The sequence below is a fragment of the Procambarus clarkii genome, chromosome 37, assembly GCF_040958095.1.
Source record: "Procambarus clarkii isolate CNS0578487 chromosome 37, FALCON_Pclarkii_2.0, whole genome shotgun sequence".
NCBI classification, from domain to species: Eukaryota; Metazoa; Arthropoda; class Malacostraca; order Decapoda; family Cambaridae; genus Procambarus; species Procambarus clarkii.
The window spans coordinates 37,546,861-37,571,463 of NC_091186.1; positions in this window are offsets into that span (position 1 = coordinate 37,546,861).

Consider the following 24,603-nt stretch of genomic DNA (forward strand, 5'->3'; position numbering starts at 1 on the left):
TCTCTGACCTCTCCCTTCTGCCTCTCTCTCGCGCTCTCCTCCTTTTTCATGACACTGTCTTCAACGCTGCCCTCCGCTCTATTCCTCGCTCTTCCTCTCGGGGTCCATGGAAGTGCGTTCCCTGGTGGAATGCGGACTGTGCTCGGGCTGTCCGCTGTAAGCGTGCAGCCTGGAAGAGGCACCGCCGTAGGCAGACGACCGATTCTTTTCTTTTCTTTCGGAAAGCGAGTGCGGTGGCCCGTAGGGCCATCCGTACGGCTAAACGTGAATGTTGGGCATCTTATGTCTCAACAATTACGTCCGAAACCCCTCTGGCCCAGATCTGGAAGCGTATCCGCAAGATAGCGGGTAAGTTCGCTCCCGATGTTTCACCGGTCCTTCACCTCCATGATAATCTTGTGGCGGACCCGTTGCAGGTCGCTTCCGAACTGGGTTCCCACTTTTCTTCTGTTAGCTCTGGTCTTCATCTTCCCCAATCTTTCCTTCTTCGTAAACCTGTCCTTGAGTCTCGTCCTTTAGATTTCTGCACTCATCTTCAGCTTCCCTATAATGATCCCTTCTCTCTCTCTGAACTTCGTTCTGCTCTGGCCCTCTGCGGTTCTACGGCGGCAGGCTCCGATGGTATTCATTATGAGATGCTTCGCCATCTCCCTCCGAGCACGTCTCAGTATTTACTGAGTCTGTATAATCGGATCTGGGAGTCGTCGTCAGTCCCTGAGGACTGGCTCGATGCCGTTGTCCTCCCTGTTCGCAAACCGGGGTCTCTGGGTACTTCCCCTAAGGACTTTCGCCCTATTGCTCTCACAAGTTGTGTCTGCAAACTTTTTGAACGTATGGTTAACGTTCGTCTGATGTGGTTCCTGGAACGCCATCACCTCCTCTCCCCTTCTCAATTTGGTTTCCGCAAGTGCCGCAGCACGACAGATGTCCTGGTGAACTTGGAGGTCTATATTCGTACTGCTTTTGCTGCGAAGACCTCCGTTGTTGCCGTCCTTTTTGACCTGGAAAAGGCTTACGACACCACTTGGCGTTATCATATCCTATCTCAACTTCATTCTTTTGGCCTTCGTGGTCATCTCCCTCTCTTTCTCCGCAGCTTCCTCTCTCGTCGTTCCTTTCGGGTGCGCCTTGGTACCGCTCTCTCTCCCTCTTTTCAGCAATACGAAGGTGTGCCCCAGGGTAGTGTTCTGAGCACTACTCTTTTTCTGGTTGCCCTCAATGGTCTTCTTTCCTCTCTTCCTTCTGGTGTCTTCTCCGCTCTCTATGTCGATGATCTTACCCTTTGTTGTCAGGGTGATGATTCGCCTTTCCTTCAACGCCGGCTTCAACTTGCAATTGATGCCGTGTCGTCTTGGGCCACTGATCATGGCTTCAAGTTCTCTACTTCTAAGACTTGTGCCATGACATTTACGCGGAAACGGGTTGTTCTTCGTCCCTCTTTGTCACTTTATGGTCATCCCCTTGAATACAAAGATTCCGCGAAGCTTTTGGGGTTATTCCTTGACACTCGTTTGTCTTGGTCTCCCCATATCTCTTACCTCCGTGTTGAGTGCTCTAAGGCCCTTACCCTCCTTCGGGTCTTGTCCCATACTTCTTGGGGGGCAGATAGGCGCACTCTCCTTGCTTTACATTCTTCTCTCGTCCTGTCTAAGCTCGATTATGGTTGCCCTGCTTACTCGTCTGCTTCTCCTTCTACTCTTCGCCGTCTTGGTGCTTTGCACCATACTGGGTTGCGCCTCAGTTCTGGTGCCTTTCGTTCGACTCCCGTCCTTAGCTTGTATGTTGACACTGGCTTCCTGTCTCTCCAGGACCGCCGTGATCGCTACTGTCTTCGCTATCTTGCGCGGTCCTTGCAACATCCTTCCTCTCGCCTCTGTCGTGCTTTAACTTTTACCCCTCCTGCGGTTCCTGTTCCTCTTCACCACCTCCCTCTTTCTGTCCGGTTATCTCGCCTGCAGGATTCTCTTTCCGTTCGTATTTCTGATGTTTCTCCTCGTGTTGTTCCTTCTTTGCCCCCGTGGAGGGTCCCTCTTCCGCGGTTTTGTACTTCCTTGACCCGTATCACTAAAGCTTTTACCCCTCCTACGGTTCTAAAACGCCTTTTCCTCGAGCACTTTTCTTCTCACTCCCGCTCCGTTTCTGTCTTCACCGATGGGTCTAAGTCAGCGGACGGTGTTGGCTACTCTGTTGTTTTTCCTGATCGCACTTATATGTGTCGCTTGCCTCCGGAGACTAGCATCTTTACAGCGGAACTTTATGCTATTCTCTATGCTCTTCGTCTCCTACTTTCTCGTTGTCAGTCTTCCTTTGTAGTTGTTGTTGACTCTCGTAGTGCCCTCATGGCTCTCGGGTCCTTTAATCCAGTTCATCCAGTGGTTGTCGAGATCCAGCATTGGCTGTTTCTCGTTCATAGTAAATTTAAGTCGGTTGAGTTTTGTTGGGTTCCCAGCCATATTGGTGTGTCTTTAAATGAGCGTGCGGATGCTGCCGCCAAGGAAGCTGTCCGCTCTTGTCCCATCTCTCGTAAGGGCATTCCATATTCCGACTTTTACCCGGTTATCCATTCCTCAGTCCTTACCCGTTGGCAGGCTTCTTGGTTGTCTGTTACTGGTAACAAGCTACGTACTCTTAAATGTTGTGTTTCCTCGTGGCAGTCCTCCTTCCACCGTAACCGGCGGTGGGAAACAGCTCTGGCGAGGTTGCGTATTGGCCATACTCGCTTAACCCATGGTCACTTGATGGAGCGCCGCCCTGCTCCTTATTGTCCTAGTTGCATTGTCCCTCTTACGGTCGTGCATGTCCTTCTTGAATGTCCTGACTTCCAGGACGAGCGTATGTCTTGCTTTCCGACCGCCCCTCGCGGTCACCTGTCCCTCGATAGAATTCTTGGTGACTCGGATACTTTTGATATCGTTCGCCTTATGCGTTTTTGTTCTCGTATTGGCATCCTTGGTGATATTTAGCGCCCTCTGATTATTTTGCGTATTTGATGGTGCTACATAGCCTTCCCGGTTTGGTGCCTTCTTTTGATAATTACTTACTTACTTACATGGGGTTCACATCCTGTGGCTCGGGACTCCAGTAAATGGATGCCATCTGGAAAAAGGACTCGGTGCCGGCACCATTGCTGGCTGGCCGCACATGGATTTCTTCCCAGAAAAACTTTAGATTCTGAGCACCCATCAGCTGAAATCATTGCAGTTTTGTGAGGAAGAATACATAAATACTCAGACCCAGGCGATATCTTGTTTGGAAGGAAATAATTTAGATTTTGTTTACAATTGGAGAAACAATGTTGATTACCTGCTGTCCAGCTGACTGGTATTCTGTGCAACCCAGTATGCAGGCAACCCAAACTCTCGTACCGCACTCTCGATGTCCATGATTTTTTTATACTGTATCAATGACCAGGTCACTTAGTCCTGCCCTGAAGGGCGAGATGATTTCCTGCGGGCATTGCCACAAGGGAGCACCTTAGGTGTACCGAGCCTTTTCAGGGAAAGGTAGACCAAATGGCTTGTTAGGTGTCCCTGATTCCACCTGGGGGAATCATTCTACGACCTCCGTTGGAGGGGAATGAATTTCTTCAGGCCTAGGAGTGTCTCGGGCATTAGGGAGGGCAGTGAATCGGCCCTCGCTACGCCGAGACATGGGGAAGTCTCAGAAAGAGGCAATGGAGGCAGCTTTCAGACGGAGGTGCAGCAGGCACCGAAGAAAACTGCTATCGAGGCTTCACCACGTGCTTCTACCAGCAAGACGGCAGAAATAATGGACCTAGAGCACAGTACCAGTCACACACCAGCCAGTGTCAATGTACCTCACCACAGCCCAGTCACAGGACAACAGTGAGACAGGAGAGAACAGTCAGTCTCACACCAGACAGTCAGACTCTGGACATCTTCCAAAATTAAAGATGTGCAGTCAGACCACTTTCCTACAACATTAGTAGTAATGGCAATGGAAAAGGAACCAGAACTCAAACTTTCATCAGTCAACCTGAAAGGAGAATTAATAATGCCACAAGACCAACAGACTGCAAATTACTTAGAAAAAGTCCTGCAAGGGAAACCCGTGTTGGGAAAAGCTGGACCCTTCACAAAGACGCGCAAGTCGTGCTTTTGGGTTCCAATAATGCCTCGTCCCTATACATGTCATACACATTTCCCTATAGTTCATTTGTCTTATAATATTCTAGACCGTTTTTCTACATTTAACACACCCCCTCCCCGCTCAGCTCGTTGTCGCCGTGTGGGGGCTTAGTGGGCGGCTGCCGGAGTGTGATGCTCCTTGGGACAGTCCTCTGTCCTTTTCTAGCCTTGTGCTCCTGCTGCCGTCCTCTCCAATTCTGCTGGGCATCTTTTCCTTTTCCTTCTGTTTCGTTTTTCTCCCCCCTCTTCTCCTATCTGCTTGCCGTTTCCTGCCGACCTTTTGCTCGTTCTGGTTCTTCCCTTGGACTTCTTCTATTTTGACGCCCGGGTGCTTGAGGAGGCATACTCTTGCACCCGTAGAACTGCAGTACCCGACGTCGAGAGCGAGGGGAACCTTTTATTGTCAATCCCCACTTCGTCACTGAACCCGATCTCGACGGACTGTCGGTTTCTTAAGGTGGCGTTTGTGGGGCGTATACTCACGACGCACCCCTAGGAGGCCCCGACAAGATCGGCGATAGCTTCTTGTTGGGTGTCCTGCCTCTAATTGTGGCTCCATGGTGGGTGTGGGGGCACATTCGTGAGTGAATTCTTCTTTCGTCAAGATGATTACCCCTGCTTCGGCTTCTTCTGGTTTACCTTCTCAGGCTCGTGGGGTGGGCGACCAAGCCCCCGAGTCGGTCCGTATTGGAAGACCGGGCTCTGTAGCCTCCGCTGCATTGGGCCCCGACCTTGCTCCTCCTTTGGCCTCTCTGACTCCTTCCTCTGGCTCCCCTCCCTCCTCTGTGGTTGGGTCGAGCCCCAAGCCCCCAGTGGTGACTACCTCGTCCCCTGGCGCGGCTCCTTCTCTGGTTGTAACTACTGCACCTTTTAACCCCTCTCTCTCTGGGGGTTCTCACCGCCGTCCTCGTCACGGCCGCCCTCGCTCGATTCCTTCCAGTTCTGCTACCTATCAAGCCTTGTTTGGTCCCGCTTCGTGGGCCAAATATTTTGATCTCCTCCCTCTTGATTCTGCGCCTCCTGACGATTTCTCCCTCCATCGACATCTCATTGATTCCGTGGATGCCTCCATTACTTTCAACCCCACTCGTCTCGGTACACGTGTTGTTGCTGCTCCTTCTCAGGATGCTGCTTCCCGCTTGGCTGCCTTATCCTGCCTTGGCGAGACCCCCGTTCGGGTCTCGAAGAACGCTCAGTTGAATGCCAGTGTTGGCACTATTTTGCTCCCGCCCCATGTTGCGACCGGTGTTCGGGACCTGCGCGACTGCCACGACGATATTCGCCATATCCTCACTGCCCAGGGCCATTCTATTCTCCAGGTGGACACGTTTACTCGTCCCCCTCGTGGTAGTCGCCGTCAACCCCTCCGGGTTGTGAAGATTACCTTTGATGGTAGGACCCTTCCACCCTCTGTCATTCTTGCTGGTGCCAGGTGCTCTGTCCAGGAGTACATTCCTTCTCCTCGGCTCTGCAACAAGTGCTGGAGGTTTGGGCATGGTGCCCTCCGCTGCTCCGGGACTGTCTCTCTCTGTCCTTTGTGTGGTGGCGAAGGTCACTCTAAGTCGGAGTGCGCTTCTCCCCAGGCTCGTTGCCTCAACTGCGGTGAGGCCCATCCTACCTTCTCCCGTGCGTGTGTCCATTACAAGCTTGAGGCAGCTGTCCTCAACTTGAAGCACCGGGAGCGTTTATCTTTTCCTGAGGCGAGGCGCCAGGTTCGCCGGGTCCCGCCTTATGCTAATATCTCTTATGCTCGCGTGTTGCGCTCTTCCTCTCCTCGTCCTTCCCGCCTTCCTCAGACTCGCAACCGTTTCCGGGCCTTGGACCCTGATGCGCCCACTGCCCCCTCCTCTGTCCCTTTGGGTTCTCTCCCGAAGGATCCTCCTCCTGGTCCTCTGTCTGGGGTTCCCCTTCCTTCTACCCGGTCTGTCGTGTCTTCTGTGTCTTCTTCCTCGTCCCCCTCCGATCCTCCTTCCCATCCTCTTCCTCCATCTATCGGCTCTCCCCACCGCCTGTCGGTGCGGGCGGATGTCCATCGCTCTCCTAACGGCCGTCGTGTGTGCTCTCGTTCGGCTTCTCCTGTTGAGACACTGGAATCCGTTGCCCGGTACGTAGTTGCTGGGACACCGGTCTCTTTAAGTCAGAAGCGTAAGCCTGGCTCCTCTCCTTCCTCTTCCCCGGCGGGTAAGAAGGCTTCGCTTTCTTCCTCAGCTCCTCCTTCTGGCTCTCTTGCTCCTTCCCCTCCCGTTTCAGTGCTTGCGCCCCCTGTTCCTGCTATGGAGGTTTCTTTGGCCCCTGCTTCCCTTTCGGTTGCTGCTCTTGCTGGGGTGCGCTCCCCTCTTTCTACTCCCCCTCTTCCTGCTGCTGTCCTTGACTGCTCCTCTCCGTTGTCTCCTCCTCTTCCTCCTCTTCCTCCTCCTCCTCCGGACCCTGCCCGCCCACCTCTGATCTGTTCTCCCATTTCCTTCCCTCCGTCTTTGCTCAGTTTACCCATGCCCCCTAACCCTGACTTTGCTGACCCTAATCCCGACCCTGATATTCTTTAACGTGCTCTGTTGCTCTTTCGCCTTTGTTTCTTCCTTGTTCTCTGTTTTTGTCCTTTCTCTTCTCGTCGTTGTCCATTCTTCAATGGAACGTTCGAGGTTATTACGCCAATTTCCTCGAACTCCAACTTCTGATTTCGCGGTTTTCGCCCCTTTGTGTCTGTCTCCAGGAGCCAATGCTTGGTGCTCGTCCTGGTCGTTTTCGTGGCTATTCCTTTCTCTCCCCCCCCCCCCAGCCATTGCTGGGGCTTCTAATTCTTCTGCTCTCTTGATTCGGGCTGATGTTCCCTTTGTTCCTTTACTTTTTCCTTCGCCTCTCCATTGTTCTGCTGCTCGTATCTTTGTGGGGAAATGGTACACAGTTTGTTCCATTTATCTCCCCCCGAGTGTCCCGCTCTCTCTTCCTGATTTGAAACACCTCCTAGACTCCTTGCCGGAGCCTGTGCTCCTGCTGGGCGACTTCAATTGTCGTCATTCTCTTTGGGGTGACGTTCTGACGAATACCCGGGGTCGCCTCCTTGAGCCGTTTCTCCTCTCTTCTTCCCTGTCTCTTCTGAATTCTGGTGAGCCCACTCATTTGGACTCTCGAACTCGCACCCTTTCTTGTCTTGATCTTTCTCTCTGCTCTTCTTCTCTTTACTTAGATTTCACGTGGCAGGTTCTTGATGACCTCCATGGAAGTGATCATTTCCCCATCCTTGTTTCCTTTTTCTCTTTTCGCCCTTCCCTCTCTTTCCCTAGGTGGCAGTTTGCTAAGGCGGACTGGACCCTATTTTCCCTCAGTGCTACTCTCTCTGACCTCTCCCTTCTGCCCCTCTCTCGCGCTCTCCTCCTTTTTCATGACACTGTCTTCAACGCTGCCCTCCGCTCTATTCCTCGCTCTTCCTCTCGGGGTCCACGGAAGTGCGTTCCCTGGTGGAATGCGGACTGTGCTCGGGCTGTCCGCTGTAAGCGTGCAGCCTGGAAGAGGCACCGCCGTAGGCAGACGACCGATTCTTTTCTTTTCTTTCGGAAAGCGAGTGCGGTGGCCCGTAGGGCCATCCGTACGGCTAAACGTGAATGTTGGGCATCTTATGTCTCAACAATTACGTCCGAAACCCCTCTGGCCCAGATCTGGAAGCGTATCCGCAAGATAGCGGGTAAGTTCGTTCCCGATGTTTCTCCGGTCCTTCACCTCCATGATACTCTTGTGGCAGACCCGTTGCAGGTCGCTTCCGAATTGGGTTCCCACTTTTCTTCTGTTAGCTCTGGTCTTCATCTTCCCAATCTTTCCTTCTTCGTAAACCTGTCCTTGAGTCTCGTCCTTTAGATTTCTGCACTCATCTTCAGCTTCCCTATAATGATCCCTTCTCTCTCTCTCTGAACTTCGTTCTGCCCTGGCCCTCTGCGGTTCTACGGCGGCGGGCTCCGATGGTATTCATTATGAGATGCTTCGCCATCTCCCTCCGAGCACGTCTCAGTATTTACTGAGTATGTATAATCGGATCTGGGAGTCGTCGTCAGTCCCTGAGGACTGGCTCGATGCCGTTGTCCTCCCTGTTCGCAAACCGGGGTCTCTGGGTACTTCCCCTAAGGACTTTCGCCCTATTGCTCTCACAAGTTGTGTCTGCAAACTCTTTGAACGTATGGTTAACGTTCGTCTGATGTGGTTCCTGGAACACCATCACCTCCTCTCCCCTTCTCAATTTGGTTTCCGCAAGTGCCGCAGCACGACAGATGTCCTGGTGAACTTGGAGGTCTATATTCGTACTGCTTTTGCTGCGAAGACCTCCGTTGTTGCCGTCCTTTTTGATCTAGAAAAGGCTTATGACACCACTTGGCGTTATCATATCCTATCTCAACTTCATTCTTTTGGCCTTCGTGGTCATCTCCCTCTCTTTCTCCGCAGCTTCCTCTCTCGTCGTTCCTTTCGGGTGCGCCTTGGTACCGCTCTCTCTCCCTCTTTTCAACAATACGAAGGTGTGCCCCAGGGTAGTGTTCTGAGCACTACTCTTTTTCTGGTTGCCCTCAATGGTCTTCTTTCCTCTCTTCCTTCTGGTGTCTTCTCCGCTCTCTATGTCGATGATCTTACCCTTTGTTGTCAGGGTGATGATTCGCCTCTCCTTCAACGCCGGCTTCAACTTGCCATTGATGCCGTGTCGTCTTGGGCCACAGGTCATGGCTTCAAGTTCTCTACTTCTAAGACTTGTGCCATGACTTTTACGCGGAAACGGGTTGTTCTTCGTCCCTCTTTGTCACTTTATGGTCATCCCCTTGAATACAAAGATTCCGCGAAGCTTTTGGGGTTATTTCTTGACACTCGTTTGTCTTGGTCTCCCCATATCTCTTACCTCCGTGTTGAGTGCTCTAAGGCCCTTACCCTCCTTCGGGTCTTGTCCCATACTTCTTGGGGGGCAGATAGGCGCACTCTCCTTGCTTTACATTCCTCTCTCGTCCTGTCTAAGCTCGATTATGGTTGCCCTGCTTACTCGTCTGCTTCTCCTTCTACTCTTCGCCGTCTTGATGCTTTGCACCATACTGGGTTGCGTCTCAGTTCTGGTGCCTTTCGTTCGACTCCCATCCTTAGCTTGTATGTTGACACTGGCTTCCTGTCTCTCCAGGACCGCTGTGATCGCTACTGTCTTCGCTATCTTGCGCGGTCCTTACAACATCCTTCCTCTCGCCTCTGTCGTGCTTTAACTTTTACCCCTCCTGCGGTTCCTGTTCCTCTTCACCACCTCCCTCTTTCTGTCCGGTTATCTCGCCTACAGGATTCTCTTTCCGTTCGTATTTCTGATGTTTCTCCTCGTGTTGTTCCTTCTTTGCCCCCGTGGAGGGTCCCTCTTCCGCGGTTTTGTACATCCTTGACCCGTATCACTAAAGCTTTTACCCCTCCTACGGTTCTCAAACGCCTTTTCCTCGAGCACTTTTCTTCTCACTCCCGCTCCGTTTCTGTCTTCACCGATGGGTCTAAGTCAGCGGACGGTGTTGGCTACTCTGTTGTTTTTCCTGATCGCACTTATATGTGTCGCTTGCCTCCGGAGACTAGCATCTTTACAGCGGAACTTTATGCTATTCTCTATGCTCTTCGTCTCCTGCTTTCTCGTTGTCAGTCTTCCTTTGTGGTTGTTGTTGACTCTCGTAGTGCCCTCATGGCTCTCGGGTCCTTTAATCCGGTTCATCCGGTAGTTGTTGAGATCCAGCATTGGCTGTTTCTCGTTCACAGTAAATTTAAGTTGGTTGAGTTTTGTTGGGTTCCCAGCCATATTGGTGTGTCTTTAAATGAGCGTGCGGATGCTGCTGCCAAGGAAGCTGTCCGCTCTTGTCCCATCTCTCGCAAAGGCATTCCGTATTCCGACTTTTACCCGGTTATCCATTCCTCAGTCCTTACCCGTTGGCAGGCTTCTTGGTTGTCTGTTACTGGTAACAAGCTACGTACTCTTAAATGTTGTGTTTCCTCGTGGCCGTCCTCCTTCCACCGTAACCGGCGGTGGGAAACAGCTCTGGCGAGGTTGCGTATTGGCCATACTCGCTTAACCCATGGTCACTTGATGGAGCGCCGCCCTGCTCCTTATTGTCCTAGTTGCATCGTCCCTCTTACGGTCGTGCATGTCCTTCTTGAATGTCCTGACTTCCAGGACGAGCGTGTGTCTTGCTTTCCGACCGCCCCTCGCGGTCACCTGTCCCTCGATAGAATTCTTGGTGACTCGGATACTTTTGATATCGTTCGCCTTATGCGTTTTTGTTCTCGTATTGGCATCCTTGGTGATATTTAGCGCCCTCTGATTATTTTGCGTACTTGATGGTGCTACATAGCCTTCCCGGTTTGGTGCCTTCTTTTGATAATTACTTACTTACTTACTTACATTTAACACTCTTTTCTTGCATTGAATTTGCTTTTTTTAACCATTTTATCCCCTTTGTTTACATTGGTTTTTAGATTATTTTCCTGTTGAGATGGTGCTCTGTACATCTGAAAGGGGTCGGTTCCAGACTGGTTTTTCAACATTTAACACTTATTTCTCCCTACACAAGGGTCTCTAACATCCTCCCTGGCATTTTCGCTCGTCGATGGTGTAATTGCATTTACTGCAGTTACGAAGATTAATGTCCAATCGGGGACACACACACACCAGGTGTCTGGAACTTGGTTATCACCTGCACTGGTAAATTAGAAGTGGTCTTGTTGCTAGCCTGCAAGGGGAGTCCTCCTGTGAGTGTGTGGTCTCAAGATATCTTCCTCAACTAACTTGAATGGCTCATTGCAGTGCACCATGCACCGAGTCATGCACAGGGCCCTATCTGTTAGCCCTGGATGGAAACTGTTGGGTGTCATTAGGATGCCCACATAATCAGGAATTCTGGTATCATACGGAGGCTGCCGTATGTCCAGGTAAAAGGTAGATATAGAGGAATTAAACATTCATGCCAGTTAGGGAGTACACAGTGAAGGTGTCGGCCATGAGAGGGAGGTGCTAGTGAGGCAAGAGATAAGCTGACCTCTGAGGGTCAATCTTAATAAGTGACGTAGTCGTAACGTGGTCATGACGTCATTCTCCTACCTATCGTGTAACAGTCTTATTGGTTCCAGCACCTTTGCTGCAATGCCATTGGTCAATTGGCAGACCTGGTGTTTGTGCCCCGAGGAAGTATTAAAGAGCGTTCTCGTGAGGAAGTCTGTACATGGTGGTTGTCATTGTCTATCGGCCAATAGACAGAACACCATTCATTCCTCACCGTCAGTTAAACTTTCTGCTCAATATACCAGCGCTCGCCCGGAATTGCGACAATGAATGTTTAGAAAACTAGTGATGGTCTCTGAATCACCAGACCAAGAGACTGGTATGGGGGTAACCCCTGGGGACAAATTGAGATACTGTACTGTGAGTGACCTAGTGACCTAAGGAAGTGCTGCTGCTTAAGTACTTTGTGAACTTGTACACAGGTACCTGCAGGTGTAATAACTTAGTCGCCGCTGTCCCCACTCAGTCTACAGCGTGTAGCAGCCTCCAAGCTGTCACACGCCCTGCCTCACTGTACTACGTGACATCACCGCCCGTCATCACCTTGCTCACCGCCAGTGCATACAGCATGCCATCCTGCGAGTACCCTACCGTGTCCAAGTACGGTGTTCGGAAAGCTTGTTGTCAGTGGTCTCGCGTCGTAACGAGCGAAACCAGCTGCCAGGCCACCTAAAAGATCTGCTTGAATGTGCAAGAGTGAATAAGGAAGGTAGCCTACCTGTAAGTAAAAGATCTTGTGTTTAATGTGTTGATCAGTGGCCAACCACATTTCTCAGCTTCTCAATACCTGACACAGGTATAGGTGGAGAGACGCCAGACGGTGTATGCGTGGTAGAGAGATATCACGACATTACACTCGTCTGAATGTGAGCTTCGCATACCCCACACAATAACAAAAGTATTGTGCATGATTATTGACCTATTGACAGTGCCTTCATTTTCTAGTGTGGTTTGGTAAACACACTGACAAGGTCACTAAATTACATAACGGATGAAAGTGACTGTTTTCGTTACAAACGACAGTGCTTTTGTAAATGTGTAGCTATACAGGGTATGCTGGTGAAATGAAGTACCTAGTCTCCAAAAGTAACCATCGTTATATTCAATGTGAATAGCTACATTAAGCCTGTATATCTTCTTGAAAATGTTGTAAACCCTGAACGTCTGACAAGTGGTCTCATAGCTGTCACATGGAAAGGTGCCACAACTATACCTGACAGAATTTACTCTAGAGCAGCTTTAGGCTGGTACTGAAACATAGCCCTATACAACCCTTTTCTATGTAGATGCTGGAAGTGTCAATGCTGGGTAAGTCACGACCAGGTACTGCACAAGCAGAGACTATTTTTATGCCATGTGTGGTGACTCATAAATCTGAGGCGTTTTTTAAACAAATAAAGGAACTGCACCCAGTAAGTGAAAAAGCATAAACTGTGGCAGGTGTGGTGTTTAAGCCTGGCACCTTGACTGTCAAACGACCAGCTGTTTACCGTCCGGGTGCCCAGCTCTGTCCGTCTGGGACGGAGGTTGCCAGGTACAGCTGCTGGCTCTAATCCTTGTGCAGAGACATCTGGACATTATGTTCGTAGCAGCTAGCTACAAAATACTCCATCTGCCAACCACCAAGTGCACCATGGGGCCAGATGGCGGGTTTCTGTTCAACCTGCTGCTGTCCGTCAAGTGTCGGGAACCTACCACCCGGGGGTGTCGACCCCGCACTCTTCTTCCCTTCCACACAATCTCAATTGTGTGGAGGGGAAGGCTTTCCCTCTTCACAATTGAGATCATAGATACTAGTTATGTGATGTAATACAGCTGCAAACACCAGACATTGTTGCACTCATGGAGATAAAACTTGAAGATAATATTGTAAATAGTCATATTCCCAACTGGCTAGTCTGTTTGGAGATGGGACAGAAAAATTAAGGCGGTGGCATAGCTGTGCTGGTGAAAGAACTCCTGAAGGTAAATGAAATAATGATTGCCAGTCCATGAGAAGTTGACATAATAGCACTAGAGATCTGTAATCAGGATAATAAACTATCATAAATGCATATAGTTCACCGCCATGCAACACATGGTCAAAGGAGCTGGATAATAAGAGAGGCTTATAACAATGAGATTATAGCGAGAGCTGATAGATATCATGACTGTTGGTAGACAACTTGAAATCCATAGACTGGGAGGCATATGAAGCTAGAACAGGATTTTTGGACTTGTAGATTCATGAACCTCATCATGGAAACTTTAATGTATCAACATGTTAAACAAGCTACAAGGATGAGGGAAGGGGATGTTCCCTCTATGCTGGATTTGATACCAGGAAAGAGATGATTTGACATTCAGTACCTCCCTTGGGGAAAAGTGACCATGTCTTTTTAAGAATAAAGTATGCAATGTTATAATCCGGAAGAAAAGGAGGTTGAAGCAGTTGAAAAACCTGATTTCAGGAGATCATTATGGGGGATTTTGGACATTTCTTTAAGGAATTTAACTGGAAAGACTTGCTGTTAAGACATCAAGTAAATGAGATGCATGTCATATTTTGTGAAATATATGATAAAGGCACAAAAACAATCTATACCAAAACAGATGCAGAACTAGGAAAAAAGATTGGTTCAACAGAAATTGTGAAAGGGCCAGAGACCAAAAGACACAAAAATGGAATCGATATAGGAAGAGGCCAAACCCCCAAACATACCAGCGATACAAAGATGCGAGAAACAACTACACGGCAGTGAGGAGAGGGGCAGAAAATTTTTGAAAAAGGGATCGTGGACAAATTTAAAACAGAACCAGGTCTATTCTATAAATTTATAAAAAACAAATTGCAGGTTAAAGATAATATTTAGAGGTTGAAAATGGGGAATAGATTAACGGAAAATGAAAAGGAAATGTGGAAAACATTAAACAAAAAGTTCCAAAGTGTGTACAAAATAAAATCTTCAGAGAACCAGACACAAAGAGAATTCCAGAGAACATAGAGCACAGAGGTGTCTAGAGATAAGATCTGGGTGCCTAACCCGGTCATTGGCACACATGGAATGCCTCTAACCACATGGGGGTTTCTATATGCCATTGCTCCTCGTGCGCCTCTGAGGGGGCTCGGTTCTTGCTCGTGGTCCCTGGTACACAAGAACTTCAATGAAAATGGTCTAGAAACATATCAGTCGAGTAAGCTACGAGGAGCCTCCGGGACTTGCCCAGAAAATGGCATTTCATTACATTCAACGCTGGTTCATTTTGGCAATTTTCAGGCTGTGGTCTTTAGTTTTAACCATGCAGTCTTTTGGTTTGCCTCTTTCTGGGTTCCTTCCCCAGTTGGTGGCAAGTATAAATAACTTTACATTGAAGTGTTCAAAGGCCATCACTCCTTTTGCCTCCGAGACCTGGTTCTGGCTTGTAGCCCTCTGTAGACCAATAGAACTTTGCGACTAATGGCACAGAGAAATATGGCATTAATCAGTGTACGAGTTTCAGGGAGCCTCTGGGGCTCATCCAGAAACTGGCATTTCATTACATTCAACACTTTTTTAATCTAGATTTTGCATAAGAGAAAATATTTCGGATTCATCTGTTTCACTAATGGCCTTTTGCTCTCTCCATAGGACCACCGGAGATATTTCAGATACTGGTTCCTCGAATCAGGAACATGTACACTCCTTCACACCTTCACCTTCAATAACAATTGAAGGGAAGGTGTGGGGTAGAGAAGAGATCTCTATTCTTATTTATATGAATAGAGAATATGAAGCTAAGAATAGAGAATATGAAGCCGAGGTCGAAGATCTCAAGAAAAAATTAACAAAATGAGGTATGTAGTTAATAAACATATTGTAGTCTCTAGAGTGGAATATTATTGCAACCTAACAGCCCTATTCAAAGCTTGCTGACTTGATCCATTATTTGTTGACCCGATCCATCCTCCTGCTTCCTTGACTCCATTGTCTCTGCATGCTTTGCCTATACCCCATAACCCCAATTCACTGATCAAAGATTAAGAACTCTTTTGCAGGAGACAGAAGAGGAACACCAGAGACTCGTACATAGTCTAAAGGAAAGACTAAAGAAATATGAGGTATGTAGTTATTAAACGTATTATAGTCTCTTAGAGTGGAATATTGTTGCAAACAACCCTATTTAAAGCTGGAGTAATTGCTGACATGATTCATCCTCCTGCTCCCTTGACTCCATTGTCTTGCTTGCTTTGCCTAGACCCCGTAACCCCAATTTCACTGATCCTGGTCTTACTTAGTCTACTGTGTTGTTCTTTGTCTTTGTTTCTCCCTTGTTATCTCTGCTTCTGTTCTCTATTTTTGTCTGTCTTTTCTTCAATGAGATATTCGTGATTTTTATGCTAACTTTCATAAACTCTAACCTTTAACCCTTAAGTTGCACAACACATCATATGATGGGTTGAGTGACTTGGTATAAATTGTGCATCCCATCATATGATGTATTGGAGTACTACGCAAGATTTAAAACGACCCGCAGATACACAGGGTTCACCACACCTTCATCAGGGCTCTTGTAAACACACTGTTTTCAAACAAAATCGTGGGCCAAATTCCCGGGTGTGAGGGGCCTCAGTATTGAGTGAGCCACCAAGCCTGACGCACGCAGCATGAGCTCACAGCACTGCTGTTCAGCTTGTGACCACAGCATCAGCTAAAATTGCCATAATATACATGTTCATGCTATTATTTAGCAATATTATTATTACAGAAGACCCCTGACTGATAAAAATGACCAGGATTCTGATAATAGCAGGATTGTTGTGATAATTAGCACTGTAGTGGGAGGAGTAATCTTGGTGGGGAGGGGGGTAGCGTTGTCTGCCGACTCTGTGTGACCACCTTTTACTGTCTGGACTCACTATTGTATCTGCTCTTATTCTTGTGTTTTGCTTTATCGTGTATCTTGTATCGTGATCCCTCTGCATCTCTATGCACACTGATATTGATCCTGATCAAAATCTTCTGTCTCATATCTATACCAACCAGCACATTGATCATCATTATTGCAAGTATTTCACAGCACACCATGCTAAAAACAAACTCCAAAATAGCACCTATCTATCAGTTTATAACCAAATGTTAGATCACTTGGTAAACATTTTGACGATTTAAATGCACTACTCACAGCACTAGGTACTAACCTATCGTTCATTATTTTAACAGAAACTTGGCTAAATAAAGACTATACCCAACTCTACAACTTAGCTGGTTATAAAGCCATTCATAACTGTAGGCCTAATAAAAAAGGTGGTGGCACAGCTATATATTACAGAGATACATTTATCTGCAACAGTGTTATTAGTGACAGAGATGACTACTGTGAATATACTTTTGCTCAGTTTACAATTAAATCCCTTAAATCTTCTTTGACTATTGGAGCCATCTATAGATTTCCCAATACTAACATAGCTTCTTTCTCAGACAACCTAAGGAATCTTATTATAAACAACAATCTCAACAAAAACCACATCATTCTGGGAGGAGACTTTAATATTGACCTGGGTCAACAAAATTGCTCTCAAGTTGACTATTTCCTTAACAGCATGAACTCCTGTATGCTAATCCCCACTATCACCAAACCTACCCGAGTCACTCAAACATCAGCCACTATCTTGGACCACATATGGACAAACATAACAGCTCCCCTTGTATCTGGTATAATCTACGACAGAACAACTGACCACTATCCTACCTTTCTCATAGCGAACATGGACATAACACCACCAAAAAGCAAGAAACTTTCATTTAGGCTACACAGTGAATCAGCTTTAGACAATCTTACAGAGGCACTTCACAATATTAACTGGGATTCTGAATTCAATAATACCCATGATATAAATTCATTAGCTAACCTCTTCCTCTCCAAAACTCTAAGCCTCTACAACCTTCATTGTCCCCTTCTTACCAAGCAAGTAACTGACAAAAGATTAAACAATCCATGGCTCACAAGTGGCATTCCCAACTCAATCAACAAGAAACATGAATATGAAAAGAAAGTTAGGATTGGCCTAGTTTCAAAGGAAGTAGCTAAAAGGTACTCATCAATGCTTACCAGTATCATAAGAAAGGCAAAACTTGCATATTATGTGAATAGATTCAATGAAGCAAAAGGCAACATGAAAAACACTTGGAAAACTATCTCTAGTATCCTAGGAACTAAACAACACTCACATAACCAAATAAAACTCTACAAGGATGGGGATATACCGTCAACTGATTTAGAAATGGCAAATGAATTTAATAGTTTCTTTTCATCGGTTGGTGCTAATCTTGCCAGTAAAATCCCACTGACTCAGACACATATTAACACATATCTCTCAGGCAGCTATCCAAACTCTCATCTTCTTTCACCAATCAGCCCGGCAGATGTTGTGTCCATCATACACTCTCTAAAAACCAAGGCAGGGAACACCAGTGAAATTCCCTCCATTGTGTACAAGAGAGCCTCCCATGCCCTTGCCCCACCCATAGCACTACTGTTCAACAAATCTAGTGTCACACCTTCCCTGATATCCTCAAAAAAGCAAGAGTAACGCCAGTCCATAAAGGAGGCAATCCGGCAGACATAAACAATAATAGACCAATATCAAATCTACCCATTCTATCAAAGATATTTGAAAAAATGATTTACAAACAGCTCTATTCCTACCTCGTAAAATTCGACATACTCAGCCCCTGCCAGTTTGGCTTCCGGTCCCAAAAGAGCACCAACGATGCAATCATTAGTCTCCTTGACGTTATCTACTCAGCCCTTGACAAAATGAGTTTCCGATTGGACTCTTCATTGACCTAAGAAAAGCCTTTGATACTGTTAATCACAACTACCTCTTACTTAAACTCCAGCATTATGGAATCCGAGGCCTTGCCCTTGACAACATCCGATCCTATCTTAGTGACAGACACCAATATGTAACCATCAATGATACAACTTCGTCCACTCTACCAATTACCGTTGGAGTGCCACAGGGCAGCATCTTAGGACCTCTTCTATTTCTTATATATATAAACGATCTGCCTAATGTCTCTAATATTCTCAAACCTATACTGTTTGCTGACGATACTACTCTTATCTATTCAAACCTCAACCCACATACACTAAATAATGTTGTGAATAATGAATTAAAAAAAGTCCACTTATGGATGTCAACGAACAAACTAACATTAAACATCGAAAAGACTTACTACATCTTATTTGGAAGCAAATCATCAAATGCAATTCAGCTACAGATAGACAACATTAACATCAGTAATAAAGATGATGGCAAGTTTCTTGGCCTATTCCTAGACAAGAGACTCAACTTCAGCACCCACATTCAACACATAACTAAGAAAGTCTCTAAGACAGTTGGTATACTCTCCAAAATCAGATATTATGTTCCTAACTCTGCTCTCCTCTCACTATATTATGCACTAATTTACCCCTATCTTAATTATGGTATCTGTGCATGGGGGTCTACCACTGCAAACCACCTTAAGCCCATCATCACACAGCAAAAATCTGCTATCAGAATGATAACTAACTCGGCTTTCAGACAACACTCAGCTCCCTTGTTTAAATCCCTAAACTTGCTAAATATTAACTCCCTCCACACATTCTCTTGTGTCAACTACATTTACAAAACCCTGTTCTTAAATGCAAACATGCTCTGAAACTCTCCCTGGACAGATGTAATAGGACCCATTATCACCACACCAGAAATAAATATCTCTTTGATATCCCCAGGGTCAAACTTAATCTGTGTAAACACTCTATGCAAATTAAGGGACCTAGTTTATGGAACTCACTCCCTAGTGAATTGAAAAACTGTAAAACTTTTGCCTTATTTAAAAGCAAAGCCAAAAAGTACCTAACTTCATCTTCTTAGTTTCCTACACTGAGCTTTAAATTTGCTCTGTACCTAGTGTTACCCAATCTCCTAATTTTTATGTAATTTCAAACAACCTTATCATTGTGTTCATTGCTGTCTTTTATGTGCTAGCCATATGCTGTATTGTGACTACCAATTTTTGTCAACTACCATTCAAGCTGTCATTGCAACCAATCTTATATTGTTTTCTGCTGTATTATGCCTACCAATTTTTTTGTCAACTACCATTCAAGCTGTCATTGCAATCAATGTTAGCTACCTATGTGCTTTAATATACTGTACCTACAATTTTCTCTCATCTTTTTTTCATTTCATGTAATCTGTTATCATTTTTTGTCTATAATTTTGCAAGTATTTACCTCCTTAAAATTTTCTTAGATTAAGGACCTGCCCGAAACGCTGCGCGTGCTAGTGGCTTTACAAGACTGTAATTACCATATTTGTATCCTCACATTCCTTATGTACATTCTTGTATATGCATAAATAAAATAAAATAAATACCAGCTAAGTTGTTCACTATGGTAAACAAAACTTTTTATGGACTTTTTATTGATTTTATGGACTGGGAAGCTAGCTTGAAGAGAATTTTTCGCTGGTTTAGACATAATGGATTCTTTTTGCCTGCTCTGTAGGCAACAATGTCGGTTTTATTTAGTGACACGCAATTCGTCTTTTATGAGAGCATGAACTATTTCAATACACTTTTCACCTTCACGTTCCACAGGAATATTTTGGGACGACACAATAACATAGTCAAGCAGCTTTTGCTGGTCCTGTTCATCCTAGGAGATGGAATGTTGGGCAGATGACACATTTGCAGATGACACTAAGATCTATGATAAAGAAGGAAGTGAAAGTGATATTGAGACCTTACAAAGAGATCTACATGAACTCCACCAATGGTCAGATGACTGGCAAATGCTCTTTAATGTCGATAAATGCAAGACCTTGCCTGTAGGGCATAACATTCCACGTCACAACTACCAAATTGCCCACACTACCTTACAACAGATAGATGAAGAATGCGACATTGGAATCAGAATCCATCATTCACTAAAAGTTGCACAACAAGTGGGAGCGGCAGTAAAAAAAGCGAACCAAATCTTGGGAATAATTAAGCGTGCCTTTACCTTCAAGTAAACTAAAGTAGTCCTTCAATTGTATAAGTCTCTGGTACGTGCGCCCCCACCTGGATTATTGCATGCAGGCATTGAGACCTTATCTTCAGAAAGACATAGCTGCTCTGGAGAAGATGCAACACCGGGCAACAAAAATCATACCAGAGCTTAGTCATCTCTCGTATCAGGAAGGGTTGAGGGCCACTGGCCAAACACTGCAAATCAGGCATGACAGACAGGGCGGAGCTCATCGAAACACTTAAAATACTAACTAATTTGGACGATGTTGATCCGGACACTTTCTTCACAAGGTCAGATGTAACACGAACGAGGAGCAACGGGTTCAAGCTCAACAAGCCACAATGTAGGACAGAAAACAGGAGAGGCTTTTTCACCCGTATGGTTGTAAACCCGTGGAACAGCCTACCAGCCAAGGAGTAGATAAGGTAAACGCCAAAACTCTACTGGGTTTTAAAATAGATAGAAAAGATCATTCGGGCAAACGGGAAGGACTTTTGAGAAGCCGCCAGCTTCCTGTCCTCGTCAAAGTCACTAGTATTAATAGCTTTTAGGTAATTTCAGCTAAATTATATGTCGAAAAACAAATCAGTAACCAAAGAAACTGGGAAGAGCACCGTGGCGGGTAAGCGAGCGAGCGAGTGACGTCATCACAACAAAGGTTGCTATGCGACGTCTCCACGACTCGTGAAGTTCGCATGTCTTAAAGACCTGTGTCCACAATACCCGCCAAATTGTCCCTCCCACAGTACTCTCAGGACACTTATGGCAGTGTAAGTGTGTGGTGAGGCCACACCACTGAAGACATTGAGGATATACCACGAGGGAGAGACAAAACTGTTGAAGGAATGCGTCACTGGCTCCACCTGACCACCTTGTCCCTCGCACTCTCATCGTCCTCCGTAAGTACTTGAGTACTTTCTGCTCCACCATTGTCTTACAACTCAACATGTAATTGTTGAGGTGTGGAAATAGGCCTATGGAATTGTTGGGTGTGGACGTAGGCCAATGGAATTGTTGGGGTAAATTATATGCCTGGCATTGTTAGGGGTGTGGACATTGTCCTATCGAATAATGATAATTGTTATTATAATAATAATAATAATGAGAAAATCTACTGGGACTGTATGGTGTTGCAAACCCATGACCAAGGCATTGCCAGCTGCATACTCTACCACTGTACCACCACTGACTTCCTAAGTCTTACAATCAGATTTCTACTGATATCACAGGAAGTCTGTGATATCCTGAAATCACAGGAAGTCCTGAAGCCAGTCCAAGTTTTACGTAAGACCCCTAAGCACTCGGGTAAAGGGGTAAAGTATTGTAGTTGAAAACCCTATGCCCAACTTCAGATACACAGAAAATCACACTAAGGTGATATACATCAATGAACATTCCACTGAGGCTGTGAGGTAACGCAAACATTGCAGGTTCGCATTGCCTCACTGCTCGAGTGAATTTTCTCATTGATGTAGTGTACATATATCATGTTAGTGTGATTTTCTGTGTAAATAATAATAATAATATTATTATTTATTCAAAAGATTGTGTGTACTAAGAACATAAGAGTATTGTTCAATTGAAGGGACAGGAGTTACACATACTAATGAAGCCACTATTATGCAAAGCCTTTCGGGCAAAATTAATAATATAGAAATTTTTTAATTAATGTTGTGACGGGGTAAAACACTTAATACTATTAGAGAAGTAAGTTAACAAAATGAGTGTTCAAGGAAAATTAAAAATTAATGCAAAGGTGATACTTACAGATGACAAGCATAGACTATTACATTATGGAGTCAGTAGTTCTAGCAACAGTACAGTAGTTTATTTACATTAATTACAGGATGGAAATACAAGGTCTAATTCAGAAAAGTAAGTGAACTGCTCCTCATAACATTTTTTTGGAACATATCAGAACGTAGAGTAACATACTATAATTTAAGGTTAATGGGACAAACACTTACAAATAACCAAGATCATAAAGGACACGAGTAAACACTTTATCAAAGAAATGCATGAAATTAGATGACATTAAATGTAGACAGTAAATGTAGAAATTAAATGAGTAATACAGTGTCCTCACTTGAACGAACTATATGAGGCATGGCCAATTCGTTCCAGTGTGGAATTCATTCCATCCGTCCAGCTCCAGCAACCCCCTTCCCCCCAAAAAATACAATCACATTAATACATATGCCAGTACACATTTGCCTTATGAAAAATTTAAATAACAAAGAATTTGTATTGCAATGAGTGCTGGTAAGGTGTGTCCTTACCAGTTGAGTTGTGTAGTGCAAACTTTGTTAGCCTCAATATCCTGAGTGCCACACATATGATATGAATATAAGTGTTTAAAGAACAGTAACTTTTCTAACAAATATACATTATACACTACAGTCTGTACATAAAGTACGGACCACAAGAATCACACTACTGCAGTACACGTATATTACTTAAACTATACTTTGTGCATTTAATGTCATTAGAACTGTGCTGTACAGCTCAATTGGCACTCCCAGGTAAGTTATGTCTAGTGCTGGGTGCTGGTCCAGTTGCCTGGGCATCCTTGGAAGGTGAGTCCTTGCTAGTGCTGGGTGCTGCTCCAGTTGCCTGGGCATCCTCAGAAGGTGAGTCCTTGCTAGTGCTGGGTGCTGGTCCAGTTGCCTGGGCATCCTCAGAAGGTGTCCTTGCTAGTGCTGGGTGCTGGTCCAGTTGCCTGGACATCCTCAGAAGGTGAGTCCTTGCTAGTGCTGGGTGCTGGTCCAGTTGCCTGGGCATCCTCGGATCGTGAGTCCTTGCTAGTGCTGGGTGCTGGTCCAGTTGCCTGGACATCCTCAGAAGGTGAGTCCTTGCTAGTGCTGAGTGCTGGTCCAGTTGCCTGGGCATCCTCGGATCGTGAGTCCTTGCTAGTGCTGGGTGCTGGTCCTGTAGGCCTACTGTGAAAATCGTACCAAAAACTTTGGAATCTTAGTTTGTTTCTTTGTTGTGAGCTTCATTATAATATCTTTCATGTCCTTTAGGTGCAGGTAATAATCTGTCAGCTCTTCATTATCAGTTACAGCAACCAATCGAGCAGATCATTAACCTTTTGCAATGATGCAGCATATGGAATAGGTAATGCACTATCATCTTTCTCTTCCACATCCTCATCATTATTACCAGTAACAGACTGGATAATCTAATCATCAGTTAATTCACTATAACCTGGATCATCAGTATCATTATCTAACCACTCATTCTCATCAGAAAGTTGTAAATCTTCCTCACTTGCATCTATGAATGTCTCAAAAATTGCATTATCAAAGCCCTCAAAAGCACAGTCATCTTCATTCTAACCAGGTACTGGACTCAGAATTTTATTCCATGCATTCTTTAACCCCTAAGCTGCTTTGGGCTATTTGGCTTACAACACCCACAGGCACAACAACAAAAATAACAAATTATTTTGTCTTAAAAAAGTGTTCATTTGTGTTACCTGAGCACGGGAAAAATAATAAAAAAAAATTGTAAGTGGCATATTTTGGCCGCAGTAGGGTGGGGGGAAAGTCTGGCAAAAAAAGAGGTGTTGACAAAGCAAGTGTCGGAGGCGGTCTGCTTCGCCCCAGCTGTCAGGTGGAAGTTGCCACAAAGATGATATTACCTAATTATTTCAATGTCTCTGATTTTTTCTTAGTTTTTTGCAGTAATATTATTCAATAGTGTGTAGTGTGATATATTTATATAATAAAATGTGTGAATCATTGCTGCATTCAAAATTATGGTGTGCATATTATTGATTCAATTATTATGTTCATAAAACAATGAACAAATACTTTTGCAGTTATTACACTATATACACACAGGTTATATATAAGTATCTGCATGTTTTGTTCACCGTAATGAACCACAAAGTTGATATGGTGAGTCAAAAAGCCACGAGAAGTGGCCACCACATACCAGCCACTCGTCACTCACTCACTCAAAAACTCCTCACGCGTTCATCTAAGCTGGCATAGTGCACAAAGAGCATAGTGGCCACCCTTACACAGCATGACAAGTCAGGAAGATGACGCCACCTCCCTCACCAAAATGGCTTCTCCCAACACTCCTTTTGCTGTTATTACACAATATATATATGTTATATATAAAGTATCTACATTTGTAATTATCTAAGTATAATTGCCTTAGTGTAGTTAAAGGATAAGAGCTATGCTCGTGGTGTCCCCTCTTCCCAGCACTCTTTGTCATATAACGCTTTGAAAACTACTGACGGTCCTGATCTCCACCACCATTTTGCCTAACTTGTTCCAACCGTCTACCACTAAGTTTGCAAAAGTAAATTTTCTTATATTTCTTCGGCATCTGTGTTCAGTTAGTTTAAAATCTATGACCTCTTGTTATTGAGGT